The sequence below is a fragment of the Neovison vison genome, chromosome 3 (assembly GCF_020171115.1).
Source record: "Neovison vison isolate M4711 chromosome 3, ASM_NN_V1, whole genome shotgun sequence".
Lineage (NCBI taxonomy): Eukaryota > Metazoa > Chordata > Mammalia > Carnivora > Mustelidae > Neogale > Neogale vison.
This window is the reverse complement of record NC_058093.1, coordinates 167874797-167895928: the sequence shown is the minus strand read 5'-3', so window position 1 is coordinate 167895928 and position 21132 is coordinate 167874797. Positions and strand designations below refer to the sequence as shown.

At 43.5% G+C, this 21132-nt stretch overlaps 1 protein-coding gene across 2 annotated transcripts in view; it reads right to left on the bottom strand.

Moving 5' to 3' along the window:
* Positions 1 to 21132, bottom strand: part of CHST9 (carbohydrate sulfotransferase 9) — a 226384-nt gene that overhangs the window by 6200 nt on the left and 199052 nt on the right. The gene's annotated exons all lie outside the window — the stretch shown is intronic.

Here is a 21132-nt window from a genome sequence, read left to right as displayed (position 1 = left end):
GATTTAGTGATGGGCTTCCACACAATTGTTTTATAACCTTGTCAAAGAAACAGTATTAATCAAAAGGTCAAGGTTAATTTGGATAAATACTTTACCAATTCTTGTCAAGGTGCTGAAAATCTGTATTCAAACAAGACTTTGGCAGAAGAGAGCACAAATAAAATAGGTACACACAGCCCTGCTCACGAAGTAGGCATGGAGGGCTTGGAGTCCTACCTGCCTGGCAAATCAGATCGGTTCAAAGTCACTCCCTACTGCCTGGGAACGTCTGGAGGCTCGCCAGCATCCTCCAGCCTGACTGGGGACACACGAAAGCCAAGTGTCTGGGGGGTGGGGCTCCCGACTAACTTAAACAAGCTCTCTGGGCACTCTGCAGCCAGTAATGGCATTTGAGGGACTGACCACTCAACAGAGTATTGCAAATGAAAGTGAAAAAGTAATAGTTCATCTCATACCATCCAGGAGAGAAAGACATCCAATATGGTGGGTGGAATATTTTAGTTAAGTAGAGACCAACGGTCCTCTATGGGTAGGGATGTCACATCAGCCTTCACACAGACCAGATGGAAGTTCCTGTTCCCTAAGCTGCTTGCTGATGACACGTTTGGCTAGGGAGATAACTGCAGGGGGGAGTTTCATTGTTCATAAATGAGGCTTCAATCTCCTGTTAGTTTATTGAGTACTAATTAGTTTCCTCACCTCTGAGTATATCAAGGGATGGGCTAAGGTTAATAAGTATTGACACCTCAGGAGGCTTCTTGTTGGAAGGCCATTAGACCGCCTAGTGTCCCTTATCTCACCATCACCTCACCTTATAAAAACCATTACTAGGGAGTGGTAGCCTCCCTCTCCATCCCCAACCCCACTCCATTTCCTTCAGTCACAGCAAAGTCTTTCCATTACTGAGGGGTTTGGATCACTAAAACTGCGATTAATGGTATTTTATTTTATTAGTTTTTATTAAGTTTTTAAATTTTAATTCCAGTACAGTTAACATACAGTGTCAAATTAATTGCTGGTGTACAATTTAGTAATTGAACAATTCTATACGTTACTCAGTGTTCATATGATAAGTATATACTTAATCTCCATCATGTGTTTCATCCATTCCCCACCCATCTCCTTTCTGGGAACCTTCAGTGTATTTTCTATAGTTAAGAGTCCATTTTTTGGTTTGTCTCCACCCCCTTTGTTCATTTGTTTTGTTTGAGTGAAATTCACAAATGAATGAAATCATAGGGTATTTGTCTTTCTCTGACCGACTTATCTCACTTAGCATTATGCCTCCTAGATCTATCAATGTTGTTGCAAATGGCAAGATTTCATTCTTTTTTTGTGGTTGAGTAATATTCCATTGTGCGTGTGTGTGTACACGCGCGCGTGTGTGCATGTGTGTGTGTACACACCACATCTTCTTTTTCTATTCATCAGTCAATGGACACTTGGGCCATTTCCATAATTTGCCTATGAGATGATGTTATTTTAAATCTGAAGCTTGTACTAGTGAATTTTCACCACCATCATCACCACACTGTTAACAATGACAACAGTAATAAAAAGAGTACACTCTTCCATCCCCATTTTCCTTCAGGACACCTTGTTCTGCTTGCCCCCAATGTCTATAAAGCCAAATGTATGTTGTTCCTTCTCAAAGTGGCTCCTCCTACGCTTTTTTTCTATTTCTGAAATGGTTCTACTACATTCTGGCCACCCACTCACAAAATCTGAGAGATGTTTTAACAATCAGAAAGTAAATTGGTTAATCTACATCTCATAATGCCTCTTAAAATTCTTTTTCATTTATTATCACTTAATTGGATATTCTGTAGTATCCTAATTGGTCTCCCTGAAAATTATTGCCAAATAAGTCTTCCTAAAACATCTTACTTTTCATCCCTTAAAATCTGGAACGGGCTCAACTATATATAAACCCGACTCCCGATTCCTTAGCTGGCATTGGCAGTCTGTCGCCATTGGGCTGGTCACTTTGCGCTCTGCTCCTTTCTTGACGTATACAATCTTCTACTTGCTTCCTCTGGGCTCTCACCACCCTCCACTCATATTCTCTCTCTTGTGTGGGACTTTCCAAATCTCCTAGGCTGATAGAAAGTCCTGCTCTCCCCCTGAAAACCACCCACGACTCCAGCAAGGGATTCTGCTCTCTTTAAAATTTAGCATTTTGTCTGCACCACCTGTGAAAAAGTGATTTTATTCCAGCTCACATTGTTATTTGATTTTCTCATTGGGCAAACTCTTTTAGCCACAGCTAAATTGTACACCAAAGCAGAAAGCTATAGTTTTCCACAAATACCTTTGAAGAATGGATCTGCTTGACAAGTCAGGTGAAAGATAGATCATTATAGGTGAAAAAAATGAGTATTCAAAGAAATCTAATGGAAAAAAAAATTGTGGACTATTCATGAACTCTCCAGTAAATCTGAAAGCTTTGTTCTTAGTCCTTAAGGCCTCTGTTTCCAAATGCCTTGTCTGTACATTGACATTAATTGTCCTTTCTCCCTCTAAACTCATTGAGGGTCTACTATACACAAGGCACAGGGGCCAGATGCCCAGGATGGGGGACTGTGTAAGACAAATGTGATTCTTGCCCACACGGAGCTTATATTCTTTTTTTTTTTCCATTTATTTATTTTCAGCATAACAGTATCATTGTTTTTTCACCACGGAGCTTATATTCTTATAAGGGAAAAGACCCTAGGCAAATAATCATACAATTAATTACTCTATTATTACAGTGGCAAAGGCTCAGCAATATTCTAATGGAGGCTGGGGCAGCAGGGTATAAAGGCAAGTCTGACCTGGTTGAGTGTTAAGTCTTTTGTTGAGCAACTTCTATTTTACCCTGGTTAGTTGTTACAGTTGGATGTTTAGGTGACTGTAGCTCCTGTTTAGTTTAAACTTATTAAAGGTCAGTGTATACATCTGTGGAACCCCCACTAGCATCTAGACTAGTCTTAAATAAACCAATGTTTTGCATTTAATTGAAGTAAAGAGCATTATCATTCCCATACTTCCCTTTATTTGGGTAATTAACTCATATTGGCTTTATGCAGTTGACAAGTGCTGTACTTCTGTAAAACTTGATCTACTAATGCGCTATTATGTAACTGAAGGAATTTGATCATTCATCTGTCACACATATATTGAACTACTACTATATGCTGCGTTTGGCACTGTAGAAACAAAGATAAAATAGATAAATTTTACAGCCCCCTGAGGAGGTCAAAGTTTAAATGGATTGATAAAAAAGGAGTTTATGAAAAAAATATGACAATTGCTATAATAAAAGGATACATAGGGTATTGGGGAACAGAGATAAGAGTACTTAGTTGGTCTGAAGCAATTTTGTGGGGGAAAATTTCACAGAGAAGTGAAGCCTGGATGAATGTGGGAGGATCCTGGGGAGTTGGTAGGTCAACAAGCCAGGGATGGGAAAGATTATCCAAGCTGATCATGAGAAGACACTTGGGAGGATGAGATGTGGATAAGAGGGAGAGGCAGTTGAGGTTGCGTTTGACTCCTCACACCCATATAAAGAGTCTAGACTTTGCCATATAGAGGACAGGGATTTTCCATAAGGCAGGGACTTAGAATGAACATTCTAGCCACAGTGGGGAGGTGCAGCTGGGGGTAAGCAGGTCTAGATGTAGAAGACAAGTGTGTCAGCCCATCAGGAATTCTCAGGACAGGAACCAAGGCAATGAGGTAAGAGTGCAGAAGAAGGGAGTTATTTGAAGTAAATTTAAGAAATTGATCAGACTGTAAGAGTGGGGGCAAAAGAAGTATAAGGAATGCCTCCCCATATCCCAGGAGAGGGAGGAGAAGGTACCACAGGAGGCGATGGGGTGGGTGTAAGTGTTCACTGTCTTCAGTTTCAGACCTTTTGATTTTGAGGTGCCCTTGAGAGATAGGGATGTTGGTATTAGGACTCCAAAGCTGGGTATATGGATTTGGAAGTTGTTGGCTGGGAGAGGTACTAGCTGAATTTATGGGCCTCGAAGGCGTTCCTTAGAGCTGCCATAATGATCATGGCATCTGCCAGTTTTGAGTGCCTGCCACGTGCCAGACCCGTAACCCACCAGCACCTGTCGCTATGGTCATCTTCCATTTCCATTGTACAGATGAAGAAATGGAGCCTCAAAAACAGTAAGGAACTCGATTAAGGCACATAGCTTGAGAAAAAGGACATTGCATGAGCCCAGGATTTTTTCTGAGTTCAGAGTGTCCACAGTGCCTGTGTCTTTTGTGGGGGGACCTTTGTGGTCTATTAACAGCTGCCCTTGGTGATGATAATATTGGTGATTAGATATGCCCCTTCCTGTCACTGAGTTTTGACATTTTTCTAGTTTAATGACATAACATTACTTTTAGCAATGTATCTTTTGTGATTGAGCTTCTTTCTAGATATGAGCAAGTTAGAATTCTTCAGACCCTCCTGGAGCCCCAGTTATTTCTAGTGGTTAATAAGGGTGATGATGCCAGTGGGTGGGTTGCTAGAAAGTGGGTCCTTCCTAAGGATGCAAACCAGTGTGTCTCTGTCTGGTCCCTCCTTGCTGCAGCTGTTCCTCTCAACTCTCAAGCCAAGGCCTTCTGAAGCTGATTGCTTAGTTATGAGAGGGATGAAGACAGACTGCATTTCTACCAGGACACTGGGACAACAGGAGATGCATGTGAGCATCCAGTCCCAATACCCAGAGCCCTCAGTCCCGTCTCCTCCATTCTTATCCTCCGCTCTTCCATTTTTAGTTACACATCGTACAAATGTTTCCTGAGCACCTACTGGGTGCCAGGCTATATTTTGGAGGTAGAGTTAGCAAGTCATAGTTGGTCCCTGCTCTTATGGGGAAGCCTCAGGGGCGGGGGGTAGGGAGGGAGATACAGAAGAGAAAACCTAGAATTATCACACTTACAGCAGGAAGCAAGACAAGAAGGAGCATAAAAAAGGGGGGGTGTTTAATCCCAGCTTGGAGGGTGGGGAGGGTTTCATGGAGAAAGCGTGTGCCATGCAAAATCATTTCTGTTTCCTGTTTCGGTGACTTATGTCCTCTCTCTAGAATATTCTTCTTCATTGTGCTTGCCTAGTTAAAAGGGCAGGGGAATGGAGCAAGTTAATTTAACCACTGCATCAATCCCAAAATGAGATACGGATATGTTCATTGTACAGAGGAAGGGCTCGAAGCTCAGGGAGTTTACATAACCGGCCCCAGTTAACACAGCTGCTGCTGAAGTCGTGCTTCCCACCTCGGTCTTACTCATCCGTGCCTTTTTTCAGCTGCATCATACATCAAGTAATTTTCTCCCCGTTTAGTGCCCATTTAATGAATTGATGTAAGTAAAGCATAAAGCATATGTCTGCCACAAGGGAGGATGGTAGTTGAGAACTGGGATTTGTCAGTCACGGGGACCTGGTTTGGTGGCCCCTGTTTCTATCATTTTCTCTCAGAGCAAACCTGGCTACCCTGTTTTAGTTCTAAGCTTCAGCCTCCTTGTCACTAACATGGGGATAATAACAGCATCTACCTTGCAGCGTAGCTGAATGATAGGAAGTGTGTGTGGAGTGCTTAATGCAAAGTTTGCTTTCTATAAATATTAGGTGTTTTTATTGATTTGTTCCTTAAATATTTATGAGCATCTCTATGGGACAAGCATTTTCTAGGCGAATAGGAATGCTTTTCCTCTGCTTTTCCAGTCTTTTTCTCCTCTTTTCACTTAAAACATGACAGACTTAAGAGTCTATGATAAGGGGCGCTTGGGTGGCTCAGTGGGTTAAGCCTCTGCCTTCAGTTCAGGTCATGATCTCAGGGTCCTGGGATCGAGCCCCGTGTCGGGCTCTCTGCTCAGCCCGCTGCAGGGAGCCTGCTTCCCCCTCTCTCTGCCTGCCTCTCTGCCTACTTGTGATTTTACTCTCTGTCAAATAAATAAAATCTTTAAAAAAAGGGAAAAGAATCCATGATAAATGCTCAATGGGGATAAAGCTGAGTGGAAGAAAGAAGGCAGAAGACAATTGAGAGACAGAAATGGGAAAGCAAAAAAAAATCAGCGTAGTGGCAATAAAGATGATGAAAGAAAACAGAAGAAAAGAAAGCACACTTAGAGTCCCAGGAAGAAATAATGACTACGTGAAGCTGGGGGCGGCAGGGGGCGCGGAGAGAGAAACTAGTGACTTTTGGTTCTCTCTCAGCTGCCACCTTCAAATCACTGAAGCTGCCTGAACACAAAACAACACTTTCAATACTGAGATTATTCCAACTGGTCCAACGAGCTCATTTCTATAGTCAACTTGGATGCAGGGACTGAAATTCTAATTTCATTTGCCAGTCCTCTCAATTTTGGATTCAATTTCTCTCTCTATTTTTTCCCTTAAAGCCAAAGAAACATAAAAGATGAGGATGTGGGACGATGTCAACATCAAGGAGGACGTTTCTACTAGAATAGTGCCGTTCTCTGGTTTGGCGAGACCCGTGGAACCTGGAAACAGACATAACCTCGATGTATGCAAGTAGGTAAGGCTTCCGTCCAAGGAGTCCATTGTGCTTTTATAGATTTATCATTTTATCTTTCTTCTAAGGTTTCTTGAGAAAAATGAGGCTATTGCTTTTCAAATTTATCGTGGATAAATAAAACTACTTGCGTCGTAATTTGCCCAAGGTCATTCTGCGGAGTCAGCGGAGGAGTCAGGAACACAGTCCAGTTCTCTACTTCCATCTTAGGAAGAATGAGCACAACACTTTGCTTTTTAAAGAAACTCAAAACTTTAATGAGGAGCTGCAGGGGGTTAACGTGAAATCCATTCCGAATGTTTGATCCTCACCATGCTGTCTCCAGGGTGTGCCCGGCACGTGTCCAGTGGAGAGGAGAGTGACAAATGCAGTCCATGATATTTGCAATAAAAGAAGGAGGAGATAAGTGGACGTTGCGCTGCAAGGATTTTGGTAGCTCACCGGAATTGTAGCTATCTAATCGATTTGGAATAGGACTCTCTAATATCTCCAAGTTGGTGTTGAGTTTTCTAAAAATTACTAATTGTCAACCCACGGCTTATCCCCTTGCGCTGAAGATGAACAAAAACAAGGGTGTATACCTGAGAGGGTTCTGGAGGAGACATGGAGGAGGCAACCTTGACTCTGACACCTTCTTCTAGACAATGCAGTTGCTAGACTATTCTTGCTCTTGTTCACAGGGGTATAATGGGGAAGAGGGAGCTGCTGCCCTGGGTTGGAAGCCTATGTCTGAAGTTTTCTTTCTTCCTTTCTCCCTTCCTTCTTTTTTTCTTTCCTTCCTCCCTCCCTCCCTTCCTCCCTCTTCTTTTCTCTCTTCCTTTTTCCCTTCCTTCCTTCCTCCCTTCCTTCCTTTCTTATTTCCTCCCCGCCCCTTTCCTTCTCTTTCTCTCTCTTTTGATGTTAGAGGTATGGATTAGCAAGCAAGGGGAATGAGTAAACGGGGAGATACTGAAACAGGGGACTAACTTGGGGTGGACCAGGGGGCCAGGGAAGGCCAGAGCCCTGGGTCAGCCGTGGAGGAGGGGGCTTGGCTGCTTCCATAGGACGGAGATGTAAGTGCAAGAGAGAAGAAAGCCGTTGTGAGGCCAGCAACATGGTGGCTGGATAGATCCACAAAATACAAAGAACATTTAATTTTAAGTCAGATCCACCAGGCTTTCCACATATTCCTTGGGTGATTTTAGGGCACTGTCTTCATTTGTGTTTCCCTAGAAGCAGACCTTGAGTCAAAGAGTTGAGGCAAGTGGCTAATTTGGAGTAGATTCTATCAAGTACATGTAGGACAATAGGAAAATAAGATAGGGAAGAGAAGGCAGAGAGGATAGGGTGGAATTTAAAGAAAGTTAGCACAGTAGGAACTGGATCTCAGGTCCACTGGGGAACTTTGAGAGCTCCAAAGTTATCCCACCAAATCCCATCAGCCATGGTTGGAGGCTCCTACAGGGAAGAGGTCTGGCAATTCTAGGCTGCTCTACAGGAAGCCAGGGTAAGCTCCTTCAGGCAGTGAGTCACAGGTGTCGCTAGTCAGCTGGAAGTCTGGCCAAAATGCAAGGAAATATTAAGAGATGAGAGGATATTACAAAGACACAGCCAGTGTTGTTACAGGAAGTCAATTAATATTCTAATTCTGTTTTTCCATTTTTAAAGTGAGAATCCTAATATTTGTTCTTGGACATGTTGAAATGGAAGTGATGGCATTGGCTGGCATCCAGGATCCCAAACACCTCGCCCTTTGGAAGTGTCACCTGCCCTTTGGAGATGTTCAAGGTGTGCGTTTGTGTACATATGTATAAAATAAGGCTGAGAAAAGGAACCCCTTATGGAATCTCATCTTATTGCACTGAACTAGACTATATAGATTGGTAAGAATTCTCTTGCCCAGAGTAGGCAGTCCTATGACCTACAACCAACTTTGAGCCAAAAAGCCTCTTTGGACCCATTTACCCAAGGCCATCCTAAAATCTCAACCCTCTGATTCTGACACGCTGGTGGCAGGGAAAAAAAAAAAAAAAAAAAAAGGAGTCTCTTTGAGAACGTATTAGATAAAAGCAGTTTCAAAGGGCCCAGTACAGTGTCTGACATATATAGTAAGTTTCTCCAAAATGTTAACACATCCGGTCTCTGTGCCTTTCTTCTCTGGTTGTCCCTTAACCCTGGGAAGCTCATGCAGAAGGACCACCTTCCCAGCTGCAGGCTGAAGTGACTAGAGCATTCCTGTTCGACGTGATGGAGTGGACACCAGTTAGGAGTGAGCACCTGCCGGAAAGGCCGCCCATCCCTAGGCCAGCGGGCAACCGGTAAGAAAGTTCGGAGCGATCACCTCTGCTCAGGGGTGTGGCCAGTGACTAGCTAAGTCCATTAATCCATCTCCCCTCTGGCTGTGGGCTGGAAAACTAGTTATCAGTGAAGAGAAAAAAAGTAACAGCCTTAAAGAGACGCAGAGTCGAAGAGAAGGCCGTGGTGGTGGGGAGGGCGTTGGCGTGGGTAGAGAACTCAGTCCCAGGAAGTAGCCTGTACTCCAGGGCTTGCTTCGTTCCCATTCATTGCCTATCAGTCCAAAGCCACTTGAGTTCTGGGAAGGGCCACGCTGTGAGAACCACAGTGACCCTGGCAGGAACACATTCCATTCGTCTGATTTGGTTAAGTGTCTGCCAGCCCCGGATCAGATTTGCCGGTGTCAGCACCTTTGAGCGCCACACAGGCCTCTCTGGCTTACTTGCCTGCAGATTTGACAACTCAGCTTTACCCAAGGCTGCCTGCCCAAAGCCTGGCCCAGCCCTCTCAGTCCAGAGCAGGCCCCTCGGCCTTAGGGGGCCCCCGTGGCTTACCTGGGCCCTGCACTAGGAAGAGAGGGTTGCCTTAGGCACCAGATCAGGCCTTGGCGATCGATCGTGAGGTCATGCTGAGTGGGATCTCTCTTGGGGATTTCAGTGTGAAAAAGAATGCCCAGGGAGAAAGTAAGACACACTCACAGCAAAGGAGAAAGACAGAGAGGCAGGGGGCAACAGAGTGAGTTACGAGATGAGGGCATCAGAAGGAACAGATCCCTACTGAAACGAAGTGATGATCAAAATGCGTATTTGTAGGTCTTACCCCTTCATGCCTTCAATTTTACCCATTTTATCTTACTGATATTATTTGAATCCAAATTTTGAAGCTTTTTGGGGTTTCCAAAATGAGTTGTTTCTCCTGAAGGTGAGTCTACTTGATTCAAGAAGTCATGGAAACTAAGAAGCATTAAGGGCCCTGGCCCTGGATACTCCTTTGGGTCCCCCTTTCTTCGCAAGGCCAGGTATGAGCAGCGCTGGTCCCCATCCCTTAGCCTGAGGCGGGGAGTCTTCAGGGTCTATACAACTTCATTCCCCAGAGCTGGAATAGAACAAGCTGGGAGTGGACATGGATGACAGAGAGGCGCCTGCCCCTCTGCAGCCCGGACTCGGTAAGTGCAAGTGGGACCCGGGCCAAGGCGGGCAGTGGTGCTGGGGGTCGTCCAACCCTTTCTGTTGCTTTCTTTAGGCAGAGCCCAAGTCCAGGGAAGCAGCATATACCTGGGGAAACTCTTCTTCCACCACCCAGTACCTAGCAGTCCAAAGCTACTTGAGCCCTGGGAACAGCAATGCCAAGTGGGAGGGCAGGGCTTGTGTTGGTATCCAACTACAGTTTTCTTATATCCAGTCACTGATGGACTGTCTAACCTATTTATAGAGACACTGATATCATCCAGCCAGCAAGCAGAATTCTCTGAAGGTCCTTCCGACATGGCATCGTCGCCTCCCTTGCCTCCTTACAATGCTGTCATCTGCTCCTTGGCAGGAATGAACACATCTCGGCACCCCCCACTCAGAAATAACACCGCAGCTTCTTGATTCCACCTACTTCCCTACACAAGGGAAAGCTGTGCACAACCGGGGGAAGGAAGTCCCAGGCTCCACACAGGGGATTTCCGTAGGGTCTTCTATAACTGAAGGCCACTGGTAACTAGCCTGTAGCCAGTACGGTGACTGAAAGTAGGTGGAGGTGCGCTTCTAGATCGGTTCTTAGACCCATGGGTTAAAGCCTCCTGCCTCGCCTGTGACTCAGGGTCCGTCCAGTGAGGTTCCCAGGTTCATTCAGAGCACGCTCCTTCCTGAGCGAGGAGGGGTGTGCTGACACTAGATGGCAGAAAAGGGTCAGTTTGCCTGTCTCGACCCCCGCCAGGGCTCCCGTCTCCTTGAGTTAAAGGCAAGCTCCTGGACTGAGGCCACAGGGAGAGGATGAGTGGTGAGTTGGTGTTGGATCGATATACACACGTTGCTTAACATGCAACTGTCAATCACTATTATACCAGTGCTTTTCTACCAAATCAACCTCCCTCACTGGAATAGCATCTCTAACTGAACACCTTGGTGGGAGTTGACTCAGCCTCCCATCCATAAGACGGAGAATGGAGCTGTGAAAAATAATGAAATATATATATAATGTCCAATGTGCAGTATATACTCATAAAATGTGGCTTTTAACTATGACTTTTATATTTCTGCGGAGAGTATCCCCTTTCTGCGGTAACCCCAGGGGCCTCGTGTTAATCTTTGTCTTAGACTGTTACTTCCCTTCATATTCGGACACCAAATTCTATTCAGTTTTTCTCTAAAGTGTTCATTTCCACTATCAATATTAGGACACGCACACATTTTTTTTTTCATGCCCAGACCACTGTTACTGCCTGCCCACAGGATGAATTAAGCCAAGCATTCGTTTGAGAAACATTTATTGAGCATCTAATATGTGTACTGTTTAATGCCTTGGGACAAACAACTCCTGCTCTCCTGGTACTTATGTTCTTGTGGGTGGAGGTAGCGAATGTGCAAATAAACAAAGGAAAAATCGAGAAAAAAAAAAAAGTCACTGGTGGTAAGTGAGAAACAAACACCAAAGCGGACAGTGATGGGAGTGTGAGTAGTGGGGGCGGAGAGGAAATGGAGACAACACAGACGATACATGGCTAGGGAAGATCTATTTCGGGAGAAGCTACCGGAGCAGAGGTCTGAATGACAAACATGTCTGTCGGGGCGGCGAGTGAAAGGGTCTTCGTGAAAGGGTGAGACAGGCCCGGTGGAAGGATGGAGGGCAGGGCCCGTGTGGTTGTCGCATGAGCGGGAAGGGCACAGTGACAAGAGAAGAAATCGAAGAGGAGAGTGGGACCCTATCTTGTAGGACAATCAGAGGGTGGAAGGACACTGGGTCTCATCAGAAGCGTCTTATTAGCTGCTGGAGGTCTCAGAGAGGTCAAGACCATGATGTGACTAATGTTTTATAAAGCTCACTCTCCCCGCCCAGTGGAGAATGGACCAGGGGCCTGGCAGGACGAGAAGCCGAGTAGCCTGGAGAGAGGCTGGTGGCTGGTACCACTGGAGACAGAGCAAAAAGGAAAATACAGGATATGGTTTTAAGAAAATTCCACACTCATTTTCCCGAGGTCATTTCTCAACTCTCAAAACTTTGTTGCCAGCTCATTGTACTTCCCGCTGAATCAAATCTAAATAAATGTGGTTTCAAGTTCTCCATGATCCTTCCCTGGCCTCTTTTCGTTGATTGTTGACTTCTCCGAACTCCCACAGTGGCTATACTGGGTGGTTAAGAGCAAGTAAGCAATAACACAGTCTGTCATTCTATGCAGCACTTAAGGCATGTTAGTCTTCTCTTCCAAGAGAGACAATCCCCTTAGAAGAGGGTCGGTGCTGGCACTTTCCTCCACATCTCGTCGCACTAAGCTCAGCTCCAAGCATAGGGCATGTACTAAAATTGCTTATTGATTGATTAAAAACGTACACGAGTAGCATTCATCTCCTCCGCATTTCTTTCATATGAGGAAGGGTGATTATCTGTCAATATTCATTGCGCCATTGAACCAATATGCAATGCATTAATCATCTCTGAGATAACCAGATGAGGCTTTCTTGTAATCTTTCTATTTTGCTGAGATAATTTCACTTGCTTTGGAGTTTATGAGGCCATAAGTGGCTCCCATCTGTTGATGAACATATTTCTAAGAGTCATTTAGTATCAAGTATGGAATACTTGAGGGGAAGTTAAATTGTAACTTTTATATTAAGTGTCATCTTAGTAACAGAACCAAAATTGGAAGCATGTGTTCAATTTTGGTCTTTCATTTTCAAAGCTTTAGGTCAGGCAGAGAATTAATTTCATTTGTTTACAAAGTAGATTATGCCTAATAAAATCTATTTTGTTTATGGTCACATTTTAGTCAATCCATTGCCTTAGAAAATGAGAGAAATCTGATTGGCTAATCATTCAACAAAGTAAATTACATTATTCCACATCCACAGAACATTGGCCTAATTTAATTATTCAGTAATAGCATGATGAAAATACTCCCCTTTAATACATTTTGAGCAAGGCGCATACCCATGATGAAACAGTGAAGAATCGCGTTTATTCCTTCCTTGTTTGATGACTGACCATGGAATGTAACATAACATTTCTGTGAATAATAACTTTTTCCACAGGGAGGATAATAAACACAAGGTAGCTTTCACTAGGGATCCTTCCTGGTACTCCGAATTTTTACTACTCGTCTGTATATTTTACAAGAACAGAAATCGGTTCTAAGTGCTACTTTACAAATAAAGTTGAAATGATATTGGTTTCAAGTTATGCATAATGAAAGAAATAAGTGGGATCACTTTTTCTCTCTATTGAGAGGTAGAAAAATTCTCTAGGACACTTTCTTGGACTCCTGAGGTTTGACAAAAGACCAAAGAACGCTTCCTCAACAAAATGCAGGTAAACACAAAAGTTCACACAAACTCAAAAGGAATTTCTTGATGGATGCCCAGGGGATCTGCACTAAGGGGGTCTAAACTGTATATACAATGTGGTTTCTGGAGAGTTGGTCTAGTATTAATGACCACTTCTTGTCTTTTTTTCCTTTTGCGGGGTTTTAGAAATATTTAAGGTGGCCAAATACTGGAAATAGTGAAATTCACACTGATAAAGATCAAACAGTATTTAAAGTTTCAAAATGCAGAGGAAATATGGAGTACATCTGAATTAAGCAATGACAGGTATACACTACAAAAATATTTCTGATCCCTTGATCACTACTTCTTTTTTTTTTTTTTTCCTAAAGATTTTATTTATTTATTTGACAGAGATGACAAGCAGGAAGAGAGGCAGGCAGAGAGAGAGGGGGGAAGCAGTCTCCCTGCTGAGCAGAGAGCCTTATGCGGGGCTCGATCCCAGGACCCTGGGATCATGACCTGAGCCGAAGGCAGAGGCTTTTTAACACACTGAGCCACCCAGGCGGCCCCTTTGATCACTACTTTTTAAAACACAAATTTTTATGGCAACCAGCCATTTTTACTCAAAATGATGACCCCTTAAGCACCTCTTTCCCACAATCCCAAAGATACCAAGTTTTCACTTGATGACTTACTCAATTCCTATCATGAGGAGAAAGCAATAATGGGTAAAATAGTTTAAAGGTAGACAAAATCAAAACCACACCAAACCCTGTTGTTTTGAGTATATACCAAACTAGGATGACATGTTGGCTTCGTGGCCCATTTTGATCAAAGCTTTAATCCTAGAAATGAAAAAGAGACATTCCACTTGGAGGTGGTGTTCGAGCTGGGGAATGCTAATCATTACTCTTGGCACCTAGAACTTGGCTGCTGAAGCTCGTTGTTCCGTGTGGAGAGAATAATCCCAAACGAGGTGCTAACCATTTTGGCTCATAAAATCTGCTAAGCTGAAAAATTCCTATTACCCAAATTATTCATCTTGAGCTCCAAGTGCTAGCAAGGAGGGAGGGATGTGATTACAAAAACTCAAAAGAGGGAAAGAAAAAGTAGGAAAACAGATTGACAAGAAAATCATTCGTGGGATCCATTTCACTGGGTTATCAAGCCGTAACGTCTTACGGTGGTGTGATTCCTTTACACGAGATGGCAAATTAGCTCTCTTTGTTCTTTTTTATGAGATGCTACATTTTTGACACAGAGCTTCCATATCCCAGGTTTTCTCACATGAGGGTATATACAATGACACACTTATAACCAAGAATGAAGAACTTATAAGAGAGTTTTTAGAAGTAAGGTACTTTTCTGGAAAATAAAGGAACATGAGTACATCTTTATAGTTGGTCTATTTCCATTCTGTTTTATGTTCATGGTGTTTCTGCTGGGGCTCTGCTGAGGAAAATTGCCAGTGGGCAGCAGATTATCCCAACGTATGCTTTTTTTCCCCCCTCAGTTTTTAATCTCTATTCAGGTGACAAAATAGTTTTTCTCTTGGACCAGATTCACTTGATTTTTCACTTACTTAATTTAAAAGGTAATTTAAGGCTTAACAGGAACCCCAGAGTGAGCATAGGCACATCTTGTTGCTTTGGGGGAAAAAAACTTACCATCTTAAGTAGCTGTGTTCTAGGGTCTCACCATCATTGGCTTCAGGATTAGTGTCAAAATTGGGGTGCTGGATTAGGGTGGTCATGGTGGGGTCATTTAGTTAATAGGAAAACTTTCAGAACAAGTAGCGATATAGACCAATAGCAAAAAGAAAGGAATTCAGAATGATGTATGTCTGGATTCTGATGCCGACTCTGCTGCTCACCAGCCAGGTACCTTTAAATAAAGGTATTTCAAGCAGTATAGAATAGTGGTTGGTGCTTACATGGTCAAGTTCTATTATTTCAATCCTGGCGTGTGATCTTGGGCAAGCCACTTGATGAACCGTGAATCCCTTGATCTGTACCTACCTCGCAAGATCACCGCTCGTAAGGTTTACATGAGGTTTAAATGAGATAATATTATGTAAAATTGAGCCTTGAGCCTGCACACAGAAAGCTCATCAAGGGCCTAGTAACAGTGTTGACGGGTATTATTAATAATTGAGTGCAAAGCATTGCAGAACCTGAAAAATTACGGAATCTTTCAAGCTTGAGTTTCCACCTGTAGAAAAAGAAGATTAAAATATGTATCCTCATAGTGTTGTTGTGACAGATAAATGAGATGGAGCATTGAGTGGCTGGCACAATCAGTGGTTGCAATTATTCAGACGCATTTTGAGTGCTTGAGTGAGAACTATCTGCATATTTGATTGCTAATAGATCATGCAGTGTTGCTAATAAACAATTCTCTTAATCTCCGTCATTATTTGTTTCTAGTGCTCATGCTTTTAAAGTACCCGAGGGCCATTTTCTCATCCTCCCTCTCTGTCTTAAGGGTTTATTTCCACAGACCGCTCTCTGTTGTCTGTTTCCTCAGACACCCTTACACAATATTTTAATTTCCTTGGCTTCCGATTAAAGAGGTGAGCCACAGCCTTTTGACATTTACACCTACGTATTTTCTAGATAGGAAGCCGTCTGACCTTTAATAAAGATCATCTTTTATAAATCCTGCTTTGTGAAACACTATGCCTGCTACTTTCATTTTGGGAGCCTTTCAGTCTCGCTTTCAAGCATTCTTAAAAAAAGGCTCATAAATTGGACAGCTTTTCTAAAGCATAACTTCCAGTTCTGGAAGGTAATCTTCAAAGAGAATGAGGCGGGTGGGATCTTTATGAGTTCCATTAGTGCTAAACTTGAAGTGAGAAACTCTCTTTAGGTCAAAGTTGTCTCCTTGAGTGCATGGCCATTTTGATAAGAATAGTGCGAGGTAATATAATCCTACTTTAAATTTAGAAGTTATGAAGTTCATGCTATACTGAAATTTGAGAAATTCATTTGAGAAAAAAAAAAAAAAAAGTCCGGTGCTCATGTCTTGACCCAAGCAAACCATTTAACGTTCTACAGGCTGTGGTGGGATGTGGACACAAAGATAAAATAGAGGTGTGGGTCTCCCTGCCCTTTGATTCTTTCATCCCTCTGACAGTGGGACCATTATTCATAGAGACCATGTGCATTCTTAGCTTATCCTTTCTGTTTCTAGCTGAGATTTCTTGCTGGGGAGGGCAAAGGACAACACTTGGTTCTCATCGTGTAGGTATAAATGACACAACAGTTTAGAGCAGCACCGTGTATAGGGAGTGGGCTGCCCACATTTAGCATCCCTCTGGCTATCCAGACAATAATTTGGTGACTTGAAAAATTCACATTTGACCAGCAATTGGTTGGTTATTTATGATGTGCAAGGTCTAATGGTAGACGCTGAAATGAACCAAACATGACTTTGTCTCATTAGGATTAGATCATCCAGTTACAAAATCATATAGGGACAAATAATTGGAAACTAGAGTAGAACGTGCAAGGAGCAGTAGCAAAAGGACTGAAAAATAGTATGGGAGCATAGAAGAGGGAGAAATTATTCTTAGCTACATGATGAAGGAGAGTTTCATGGAAGAGGTGGTATTTAAGTTAGGTCTTGGAATATGAGTAAATTTTGCATTGCAGGAAAAGGGGTTAGGATGATGGTGGAACAGGTTTCTATAGCACACAATTGTTTTACAGAAGGCAGCAGAATGGGAAATGAATCTAGGGAGGAGCATGCTGTCCAAAGTATTATGGGGGCACAAGGCCCTGGGTTTCACACTCAAAGGCTAGGGTTTTATCCTATAGACAATATATGAGTGGGTTCAATCTTGGCTTTTTATGAGACTCACATATTGAGTTTCAAAGCTGCAGGTGTGTGAGCAGAATCATTCTCAACATTTTTGGGCCCAGAGCAAGAGCACGAATGGAGGCCCACATACTGTGTGTCTAAATATTTTGAAGTTTCAAAGTAACCAATACCCAATACGTGGCCCTCATTTCCATCCAGGGTTTGTAGCTTGACCAGAAGGGGACTGTCCTAGGCCTGGAGGCCATAGGAGCCCTACTCTCCCCGGGAGCCACCCTGCCACTGATGACCTGAGTGGTCCGTGGACCTTTAGGAGGAAGTCAAGGCAGAAGCCATAGTCAGGCTAGAGACTAGATCAGCTGAAAGAGGTGGATGACTCAGTCTCTTTAGGTTCCTTGGCCGGGAGGGGTGGGGGGCAGGGATCATGCTTCACTTACCTCACTTTTCACAGCTCACTTTTCTGACTTCAGGATTGCGAGACGTTTCTAAATATCACCCGAAACTGTGTTCCCCACTCCACCTCTCTCCAAAGCAGAGAGAAGGGCAGAAGTACACCTTAAAGCTATTGAAGCCCTTCCTTCCTTGGTTTCCAAGCCTAACCCCACTCCACTGGACGAGGGGGCCTGACTCAGCTGCTCTGTCCTGCCGCCCCTATTTTAGGTACACTCCGCTGAGTATCAAACTTCAATAAAACACCAACCTCCAAAGAAAAAATGTCTTTGCATTTCTGCGTTTGTGATGTCTGGGGTCTTGGAAAGTATATGACCCCTTTTGGCCTGGTCTAAGGGTTGTGCTAAGTCTGAACCCAACTCCTGACCCAGCATTTCTTGGGGTGGGGTAGGAGTGCGGTCTCAGGTTTGTGCAACAAAACCTCATATGGGAGTATAATGCACAAGGAGGGCTGGTCATCACTGCTAAATGCGGGGGAGGTGTTTCGGTTTGATTTTTGTTGTGCAGCAGAAGATGGATACAGAGGGTTGGTATTTTAGAAAGCAAAGAGGAGCAGCAGGGAAGGTGAATGGAAAGGCAGTGAACAGAAGCAGGAGAGTTACAGGGAGCAGAGGAGATGAGGGTCTGGAAGAAGAGGTGCAGGGTGGGGGAGGGCTGGGCAGAGGAGGAGCTGGAGGGAGGGGTGTCAGGAGGTCACATCATAAATGGTCAGGGGTCAAAGGGAAAGTTGGGTTCCAGGATCACTCAGAGGTCCCCGATTTTTATAGTTGAACTGTGTCCCCCAGATGGGTGTATATAATTCCTAACTCCTGATACCTGTCCGTGTGACCTTATTTGGAGAGAGGGTACTTTTAGATGTCATTGAGTCAAGATGAGGTCATTAGGATGGCACCATAGCCCCATATGGCTGGTGTCCTCATAAGAAGAGAAGAGATGGGGCACGTGGGGGGCTCAGTTGGTTAAACATCCTGACTCTTAGTTTTGGTGCAGGTCACGATCTCGGATTCAGAAGTCCCACCTCCCAGTCCGCACTCTGCAGCGAATCTGCCTGAAGCTTCTCTCCCTCTGCCCCTCCCCCCACTCTCTCTCTGTCTTTTTCTCTCTCTCAGAGAAATAAAATAAATCTTAAAAAAAAGAGAGAGAGTAGAGAAGAGACCCACAGGGAGATGCTACGGGCCGACAGTCAGAGACAGAAGCTGGAAGTCAACACCAAGGACTGCCAGCCGCCACCCTGCAGCCAGGATGAGGCAAGGAGGGGGGATCCTCTCCTACAGGTTTTGGTGGGAGCAGGGAGTCCTATCAACACCTGGATTTTTTGGACCTTTAGCCTCCAGAACAGAGACAACCCATTTGCATTGTTTGAAAGCACCCAGTTGGTGGGAGTTTGTTACCACAGCCCTAGGAACCTGTTACCACAGCTCTTGTGGCACAGCAACAGGTCTGGCTCTCTCTCAACTGGGCATTCAGCGAGGGTGAGCCTTTGTCCCCGCCAGCGCCTCCCCAACGTACATGTCCTCTCTACAAGAAATGAAGCCCCTCTCTGTCACCTTGCCATGAAAAAACAAAGTCCTAATTCACAATGGGTTTCAATCATCTACTATTCAAAAAGGCATACACAGAAGGGATTAATTTACTACAGGTTTCCCTTGTCTACTCTGTACGAAGGCAGTTTCCAAGTTGACGTGAGAAGGTTTGATGCACCGCATTCCCATTCTGTACGGGCGATATTCTAATAGAGGTTTCGAAGGTATTTTTGGTAGCACTTTAGGGTATTATCTTTCATCTCCCCTAGTAAAAACTATTCAGAACACCTAAAGGAGATTTCAACTCTAGAAGGAACATTTTTCAGAGAGGAAATGGTTGCAGCACCGAACTGCCAAAGAGACAGCTGAAAAAATGGGTCATGCTTTCATCCCATTCTGGGACATAAGCTGCCAAGCGGTTCACTGCTCATTTTTGTCCTCTTCTCGTAAACAAGCTGCGTTAACAAGTTACTTTAAAAAAGCATACTAATTTCCCCAGTGAATTACACAGGAAAGAATCCAGCGTTCCCTCCAGAGAACTCAAATAGTTGTTTGTTCTCAGAGCTCAGGTGTGGTAAAATTGCTGTCGGCTAAAAATGCAGGCTGGCTATTGGCCAAGGGGCTGGAGCTTTTCATCCGCCCCAGCCCTGATTTCTCACATTGGTGTGCAATTCGTCGCTTACTTAATGGAAAAAGAAGGAAAAAAAAAAAAAAGGACTCGATTTTCAGTTTCAATTTAATTACACAATCTATAGTGCCCGGTGGGAAGGATTTAGGGGCAAAGATTAATGCTCAACAGTGCTCCGTTTTACATTCTTTTCTGATAAAGAACACTGTATTGATCATCCAAAGTGAGTTTTCAAGTTCGTTTTTTAAAAGCCAAATATGGGGGCGGGGGTTGGCCCAGTGATTTAAAGAAGGGGTGTGACTTCATTTCTTGGTTCTCTGCCAAAATCAATAAATTAGAGGTGTAAGGTGCTTCTTTGTATTGTATTGTCTCTGTGTTCATGAGAGTGGAGAGCTCTTCTCTACTTGGAAGATGAAAGAATAGAAATTCTATAGTAAAATTAGACATACCAGCTGCAGACAGTGAACAACACAACTGTTCTGAGAACAACTGAATAACAAAATATACTTAAGACCCTTCCTTGTATAACGAAAGTACTAAAGACCCTTCCTCATTATGTTAAAGTCCAAAGAATCTCACTCTCTTATTGGGACTGGAAACCATTACGATTTCATCTGGCAACACATCAGTGTTTCAGATTACAAGTAAATATTTGGTGTTCTATTTTGGTGTCCACATATTCTGTTAGTTTAGCCAAATGTAAAAAGAAGGAAAGTATAGGAAATGAAAATCTGCCCATAAGAGGTGGCCTTAATATATGTGTTGGTCAACTGCCTTAACTTGTTAACTTAATAAAAAAAACAGGTCTCTTTATAAGAAAAAGTATTCCCTATGTGACTTAAATAAATAAAAATGGTAGCAATAAACTTTACCGGGTAACTGTTGCTCAGCCTTACCAAACTACTTGAGCAAATACAAATAACTGAAAATACAGTGATCAAGAAATGAAGCTCAAAAAGCAAATAAACTACTTGAAATGGCTCACTGATTTTTCCATTGTGCAATGATGGCAGTTTCAAATATCAAGATGGCTGCTGCTATCAGTCAGCATATCCAATTACAGGCAAAAGCAAAATGGTACCTGATCAGCATTAAATTTTGCCTCCTGAACTTGCGGTATAGTACATTAGCCTAATGAGTTAACTATTTTTAGAGCTTGATGAGTTACAGGGCATCTGGCACAGATTAGGTAAAGCTAGAACTTAATTGGGGTGGAATGACAATGAGGGCTAGACTTGGAATTTACCTGGGAAGGCATTAGAAGACTTTGGAAAATGTACCCTTGACTGGTTTAAAAGTAGACTTACCACTCTTCTCCTTGGCAAGGGTGAGTTATAATTAATGCCCCGGGGAAAAACCATTAAAAAATAAAAGGACATGGGGATTTGTGTTTGCAAGTGGAGCCCAAGCATGCCGCTATTGGCTCTCCTGGAGTGTGTTGGCACGGGCAGCCT